This window comes from Gossypium hirsutum, chromosome A03 (genome assembly GCF_007990345.1).
Source record: "Gossypium hirsutum isolate 1008001.06 chromosome A03, Gossypium_hirsutum_v2.1, whole genome shotgun sequence".
NCBI lineage: Eukaryota > Viridiplantae > Streptophyta > Magnoliopsida > Malvales > Malvaceae > Gossypium > Gossypium hirsutum.
The window spans coordinates 105,806,631-105,814,845 of record NC_053426.1 but is presented as its reverse complement, the minus strand read 5'-3'; the positions used below and the strand labels follow the sequence as shown (position 1 = coordinate 105,814,845).

The 8,215-nt window shown below is 31.3% G+C and overlaps 1 long non-coding RNA gene across 1 annotated transcript; it reads left to right on the top strand.

Annotated features, from left to right (window-relative positions):
• The first annotated feature begins 906 nt into the window (after positions 1-906).
• LOC107888116 (uncharacterized) lies at positions 907-7,533 on the top strand. Its single transcript, XR_005918194.1, has 5 exons — positions 907-1,006; positions 4,053-4,247; positions 4,886-4,994; positions 7,077-7,154; positions 7,265-7,533. It is a non-coding gene; the product is annotated as an uncharacterized lncRNA (long non-coding RNA).
• Positions 7,534-8,215: the final 682 nt, after the last annotated feature.

Here is an 8,215-nt window from a genome sequence, read left to right as displayed (position 1 = left end):
AAACTTATGATTATAGTTTAAATTATTTAAGAGATAATAGATTAACTTTCAGTGTACAAAACAATTGAGAAGTGGACAAATGTACACATTCAAGTGAACATGAAACAATAGAGGAAAACAAAATTGAAGTGCAAAAAAAAAATGAATATATAGAAATACCATTGTAAGATTATTACAGTGAAACAAGGAATGAATTATGTGCAATATTTTTGTATATTTTAGTACCGTCATTATTTTTGTATAAGATATATTTTTTTATTCTAATAATATCTTAAAAACACAAATCTTGTATAAGGTATAATTTATTGCACCTATCCTTTACACTTATTAAATTTTAAAAATTTATACAACAATTCTAAAATTTTAGCTTTAGCGATTTAATATTCATAATATTGTAGCTCAAATTATGTATGTGCCCGTATATCAATTGTGAATCCTTCTATACTATTGTACTAATAATATATATTAATGTATTATGTGCATGTATATTAATGTTAATGTATTACTGTAATATGTAGCTCAAATTGTCAATCCGTCTATATTATTGTACTAATAATATATATTAATGTAATATTGAAGAGTTAATTGATTAAAAATAATAAATGCAAGTACAAAAAAGAGCAAGGTACGAAGGGGTACAAAAAAGATTCAAAATTGCTAACAACGAGATTTGAACCCAGGTACTAAGGTAAAGAGCAAGCAAACTTAACCAACTAAGCTATAATGGCGTTTATACTAAAAATGCTGCAAAAAATTAAGCTATACTGGCGTTTTTTTTTAAAAACGCCACAAAAAGCCATTATTTTACCCAAAAAAAAGGGAAATCAAAATACCGCTCACTCTTACCCGCTCGTTACTCCCTCTTTTTCTCGATCTGGAATAAAAGAAAAAAAGAAACTGAAAAAGGCACAAAGGGTTTTTGGAAGCAAAGCAGAGCAAAGAACTGTGTGAAGCCAGAGCTATCGAGCATGTTCGAGTCTTAGCACATGAAATCGATGGTCGTCAAGTGAGTCGGCTTATCTCTTTTAACTTTCTTTCCATCATGTCCTGTACTTTTTCTTTTTTTTTTTCCTTTCAATTTTACGGATAGCTTTAAATCATTACTATTTTTAGTAATTTATTCTCCCTGCTTAGATTGAAGGTAACCTACTGGTTTTCTTCCTACTGGTTTTCTTCTAATTCAAGGTATCAGTCGCATTCACGTTTTCCTGTTAATGGGTTTTCTTTATTTTATTTTGTTAGGATTTCAACCTGATTAAGCAACGAACAAGAAAATAGCAGAATAAATTGAGAAATTGAACACACAAATTTAACGTGGAAAAACCCCTCCAAAGAGGATAAAAAACCACGGGCAAAGATAATTTTATTATAATGGAAAAAGAACGAAGAGTACAAAAGATGGAGATAAAAACTAAACCTCGAAAACCCGAAAATAAAGAACCCACAAAACGTAAACACAAAATTCTCTAAATGTGTTATGAGTTCTAATCTCTAATGGGTGTTTTCTAAGGTTGTAAAAGAGCCTATTTATAGGCTAAATTCATAAGTCAAATAATAGTAAAATAATCTAAACTAATCAGTGTTTGATTGAAACAAGTAAACAGAGTTTAACTGAAAGACTATTTTTCAAATTTGACTGAAAATAGGAGTCATATTTAACAAATCTCCACCTTGACTCATATTTCCACAACACCATATTTGCCAAAGCCCGCCACGAGCCTATCTTAAACTATGCAGGGAATTAACTGAGTCGAATTTGTGCTTAGAAATTGGAAGACTTCTAGCCTTCGACTTGTACACTGCCAGATCAAAACTAACCCGGGTCTGATTTTCACGAACATAGTGCCCTAACTTTTCAAAACCTGCATCTAAAAGAGAACCTCTCTTCAACGAAACAGTCATACCTTTTTCCCTCCTATGACCAAGTTGCCTCCGCTCCAAACAAGTTGACTTCAACTCCGTAACGGACGAGGGACGTCCGATTTCACCGGTCATTGTATAACCTTCCAGAATATAAAGACTGCCGGTTCTTTTACCTTTTAACAAAACGAGAGCTCCACGAGATACTTTAATACCGCTCAACTCGATGTTGATTTTCATCCTTTCAAGTCTAAAATACTTAAGGAGATGAGATTCTTTCGTAAATCAGGTACATATCTGACATCTGAGAGTGTCCTAATCGTCCCATCGTGCATCTTAATTTTAACAGTACCAATACCAATTACCTTACTAGATGAATCGTTTCCCATGCGCACAACTCCACCTTTCAATTGAACTGTATGTGGAGAACCATTCTCTATTGAGACACATGTGGAAAGAACATCCTGAATCTAGGATCCACTCGGACGTGAGCTTGGTGTTATCACTTGTTGACACTAACAAGAAATCATCCCCATTTTCATCGGCCAAATTAGCACCAGCTACATCTTCCTCGTTACTCTCAGCAGCTTTTTATTTCGCAGTTTATAACAATCTGCTTTGACGTGACCTAACTTTTTACAATAGCGACACCTTTTATCTCGTTTCTTTGATGCTACCAAAATGGAAGCTTGCCTATCTGTCTTGCTATCCAAATGAAGCTCATTATCGAGTTTGTCTCTACTCAACAAATAACCCTTCACATCTTCGAACTAGAGTTTGTCTCTGCCATAAATCAGGGCCTCCCTGAAAGACTTGTATGAAGGGGGTAAAAAGCACAATAATAGCATAGCCTGATCTTCATCGTCAATATGAACCTCAACATTCTTTAAATCATTTAAAAGAGTAATGAATTGACTGATGTGATCTCTAAGAAGCTCACCTTCGTTCATGCGAAACGTAAATAGACGTTGTTTCAACACTAAACGGTTAGCTAGAGACTTAGTCGCATAAAGAGTTTCTAACCTTTTCCACAAGGCAGATGAGGTCTTCTCCATTAATACCTCCTGCAATACCGTATTTGTGAGGCACAACTGGATTGCAGATAAAGCCTTTTTATCAAGCTCTTCCCATTCTGTTTTATTTAGATTCTCAGGCTTTTTTCCAATAACAACCTTTTTCAAGCCTGATTGAACTAGAATTGCCATCATCCGAACTTGCCACAGATTGAAATTTGTCTCACCATCGAACTTTTCAATTTCAAACCTTGTTGTTGCCATCTCTGAATGGGCTGATCTATGAAAATTGAACTAGCTCTGATACCACTTGTTAGGATTTCGACCCGATTAAGCAACGAACAAGAAAATAGCAGAATAAATTGAGAAATTGAACACACAAATTTAACGTGGAAAAACCCCTCCAAAGAGGATAAAAAACCACGGGCAAAGATAATTTTATTATAATGGCAAAAGAACGAAGAGTACAAAAGATGGAGATAAAAACTAAACCCCGAAAACCCGAAAATAAAGAACTCACAAAACGTAAACACAAAATTCTCTAAATGTGTTATGAGTTCTAATCTCTAATGGGTGTTTTCTAAGGTTGTAAAAGAGCCTATTTATAGGCTAAATTCATAAGTCAAATAATAGTAAAATAATCTAAACTAATCAGTGTTTGATTGAAACAAGTAAACAGAGTTTAACTGAAAGACTATTTTTCAAATTTGACTGAAAATAGGAGTCATATTTAACATATTTTCTATGCCATCGACTTTTTTCTTTCTTTCTTTGAGGTGCTCTTTAAAATCTGCCGCAATGTGTTGTTCCAGCCGTTTCTTGGGTTTCTCTATGGATTCAATTGAGATTATAGAATTATAGGAATTTTTTTTGTGTTGGATTGCGTATGGTAAAGAATCTAAAGTTTACTCTCCTTATGTTTGATGAATTGCCTATGAGAGAACTATTCATATCGGTATAGGAAAAGGGTACATTTGTTGTTAAGCTGTTGAAATTAGCTGCTTTCATTAGTTCATGGTTTGAAATTCTTTTCCTTCACAAACAGTAGGAACTGATGATATATTTTTTTAGCTTTGACATTTTAGAGGTGATTGAATAGGCTCTTTGTAAGTTTCCAGTAGTAGAACTAAATATGGGATTTCAGCAGTTAACTAATATAAGTGTTTTCTCCATCATCAGGAAAAGGCTATTGAACAAGATGCTGTTGAAATCTTGATGTATGAGAGTTTACATTTTGCATACGGCTTGCTTGAGGTGTTGATCTTTGTGACTTCTATCACCATATGGAATAAAGGCATCATTAGCCAAATAATTCTTTCGTTCCCTATAGCAGTTTTTACTGGGAGAAATTGTTTGCTGAAAGGAGTAAACAAGGTACTTCAAATTTCACTGTTTGAATAGCATTTGATTTATATATTCTTTTTTCATTAATTTCAAATTCATTAGAAATGTTTATTGATTGCACAAGTCAGAGAGGTGAACCAACATTTTAGTTAAAATGATTACGTTCATTGTTTAACTATTAACTTCACCTCCATAATGACATGTGGTTTATGTACGAAGTTTAGCTGAAATGAGAAGAGAATGATAAATTTGTGGATATCAATTTAGGTTTTGATAACTTCAATGAATCAATATCTCTTGGTTTGGTTAAGTTTCATTATATTCATTTAATTTTAATTATAATTATTTGTAATTTTATCTTTTTTATTAGATATTTTATAATAAAAATCTTATATAACTTTTTTTTAATTTTTTTAATAAATTGCTTACTACCCTCAATTTCTAAAGTAAAATGTTTGAAGTATATTTTATAATTTTTTAATGAAGCAATTTCAGGCTCTAATTAACCTGCTAGTGCATCACTAATGAAGTGTTTAGTTGCTGGAAATTGAGATGTTAATTGAGGTGTATAAATGTTGTTAATTGAGATGTTAATATGTGTGTGTGTGTCCCTTCTGTTAAATTCTTCGTTATGTATTTAATAAAGTCAATTTTGTGTCTGGCTATAGGCATTAGTGATAATAAGATATATCATTATCACTTAAATCTTGGAGGAAGTGTTTCTACCAGAAGGCTGACTAGGCTACCTTCAATTCCTAAGAATGATGCAAAGTTCAGGTATACGCCATAAACATTTCTCTGATCTTAAGTTATACAAAACATTATGATCTTATTTATTTATTTATAAAAAAACTAATATTGCTATGCTACCACCAGTCCTCTAGTGGTTACTAATAGTAATAAAAAAGGGGAAAAACAACAAAGCTATTCCATTTTGCTGTACTTGAGGTGTATAAATGTTGTTAATTGAGATGTTAAAGTGCTGCAAATTGAAGTGTTTAAATGCTGTAAATTGAACTGTTAAAGTGCTGCAAATTGAAGTGTTAGAGTGCTGTAAATTGGAGTGTTTAAGTACTGCAAATTGAAGTGTTTAGTTGCTGGAAATTGAGATGTTTAAATGTTGTTAATTGAAATGTTAAAGTGCTGCAAATTGAAGTGTTTTAATGCTGTAAATTGAAGTGTTAAAGTGCTGCAAATTGAAGTGTTTAAATGTTGTTAATTGAAATGTTAAAGTGCTGCAAATTGAAGTGTTTGAATGCTGTAAATTGAAGTGCTTAAATGTTGCAAATTGAAGTGCTATAAATATTGTTAATTGAAATGTTAAAGTGCTGCAAATTGAAGTGTTTTAATGCTGTAAATTGAAGTGTTAAAGTGCTGCAAATTGAAGTGTTTGAATGCTGTAAATTGAAGTTGTGGATTATTACCTCTTTGAATGTTGGTGCAAATTTGTTTCTAGTGCTAATATTTAAAAGAATCCTGCAGCTGTTTTTGCTACTCTGGGTGTTCTGGTTTCAATTTATTAGATGTTGATTAGTTTTTAAGCTCAGATCAATTTTGGACCCTAGTATTTATGCTTTCTGTTTCTTATGTCAGCTGAGAAGCTTTGAGTATTGACCTTGAAGGGTATCATTCCAAATTCCAATTTTGTGTTTCTTTCGATTGCTAACTGTGATATACTAAGTTTTTTACACCATGAAACTTAGATTTACTTTTAAACTCTTTAAATTTCTTGGTATGAAACTGAATAATCATTTAATAATCTAGATGTGAATCTGACTATATTGTTAGGCAGACCAAGGATGCCTGATGTAAAATTGAACTTGCTTCTGATTATTTTCATGCCATAGGATGAAATTATGGAATTGGTTTCTATTTTTTCTTTTAACTTTAAGACCATAGAAGTAGGTACCTTTTTGTTGCTACTGTAGGCTTATTGAGTTCACACCAGGCTGAAGAGATTTCATTGATTGTAGTGGAAAAGTACTTCAGCTCACTTCCCGGGCTCATAATTAAACCTGAATCTTTTTTTATTACTTGAATAACATACTTGAGTTTAACTACTACATTTTTAATTGCCTTGTTTTTTTATTTGGTGGTTCTCTACTTAGCATTCATCATTTGTGGTAGTCCTTAATTTAGTCTTCCTAGGTATAAAAGCATGGTAGAGCTATTGGTTTAGACAAATGTGTGCACGAAGACATTAACTTAGATAGCTTTCTACCTTTGGAACCATGTTGCTTTAGTTTTCTTTCATTTTCATTTGCCGACCAAACTTCATATAAGGATATGAAGATTCAATTGCCAAATTCAAAATTTACCATTTGTTTCATATAAGGATCCTTTCATTTCCATGTTGATAACCATTTACAGAGAGTGTATTGAATATAAATTCATAGTATGTAATGTTCTTATTCACTGCTTCTTTACAATCATTTCTATTTCTTTAAGTTTTTTCAGATACCATGATTCAACGCTAGTCTTTTAAGGTAAAACGTTGCTTTTTATTGCTTTTTATTGGCATGTAAAAATACAACCAGTATGAATAATTGTCAAATATATATATAATTAATTTGTATTCTCGTTCTTCTGCGTGTTAAATTTATAATAATATTATTTGTTTAAATATTTTAATAATTTTTTCAAAAAATCATTAATAAATTAATAAATTAATGTAATTATATATATTAAAATTTTTAACTCATTTAGAATCAGTTAAATTATATTTACTATTAAAATAATAACGGTTTAGAAAACTTATTTTTTGCCCAAGCTAGTTAGAGTCTAAAGTTAATTGCAAAATTTTATAAACTTTTTAGTGTTTTGTTTTAGTCTCTGATCTTGTATTTGATGGCATGGCAGAACACACTTATCCAGGATGGGAAGGAGATGGCATCAGTGCTTTATACTTATCGCAGCTGTGTCAAAGCACTTCCTCAGGTATTTTAGCCTTAGTTGATTTTAATTTATACATATTTTTAAGGTAAACAATGTTCTAATATAATCTGCTAGTTTTAGTGTAAAGCAATGTTCTTTTTTATGTGGTGTAGGGGGTATGTTGGAATTCACAGTTCGGGATTCAGAAACTTTCTGTTGAAACCGGAGCTGCTTCGATCTATTGTGGATTCTGGTTTTGAACATCCTTCCGAAGGCAAAGTTTTAAACTCATGTCTGATGTTAACATTCGTGAATTCCATGAATTAAGTCATTTTGTTTTTCTTGCTTTTAGTGACTTATAATGGTGGGTAGTATACAAGTTTGGTGCTTTATTATTTTGATTCTATATTTATATTTAATCTAATTTTTATTATTTATTTTAGTTTTGATTCTATATTTTTATTTTTATTTTAATTTGATAATGAATTTTAATAGAAAATTTTTATATTTAAATCATGGATATTATTCTTCTCAATATTTTGATAATAAATTTTAATTTTTTTATATTTTTCATGATCTTTTATATATATATATATTTTTTAAAATTTCATGACCTTTAGCAGCGTTTGTGGGAAAAGCATCGCTAAAGGCCATGACCCCTTTAGCGGCGTTTGTGGGAAAAGCGCCGCTAATGGCCATGACCTTTAGCGGCGTTTGTGGTAAAAGCGCCGCTAAAGGCCATGACCTTTAGCGGCGCTTTTTTCAAATAAACGCCGCAAAATTTAGCGGCGCCATCTATAGAGGCGTTTGTTGCGGCGCTTGTAAAAACGCCGCAAATAATTTTAGTGGCGCTTAAAAGCGCCACTAAAGGCCTAAAAAAACGCCGCTAAAAGTCAGTTTTGCTGTAGTGTTTGAATTGGTCTAAAATTTAGATTACATAGTGAGTGAAAATATTATGTAATAAATATTTTTAAAATTTTGATATAATAATTAAATATGAGTTTGGTTAAATTGTTATTAAAAATTATAATGTTTTTAGTTTGAATGTCATTTTGTGTAATTTAAAAAAAATGTATATGAAATTATAAAATTGTCCTAAAAAATATATATATTGCTTTGTAAAA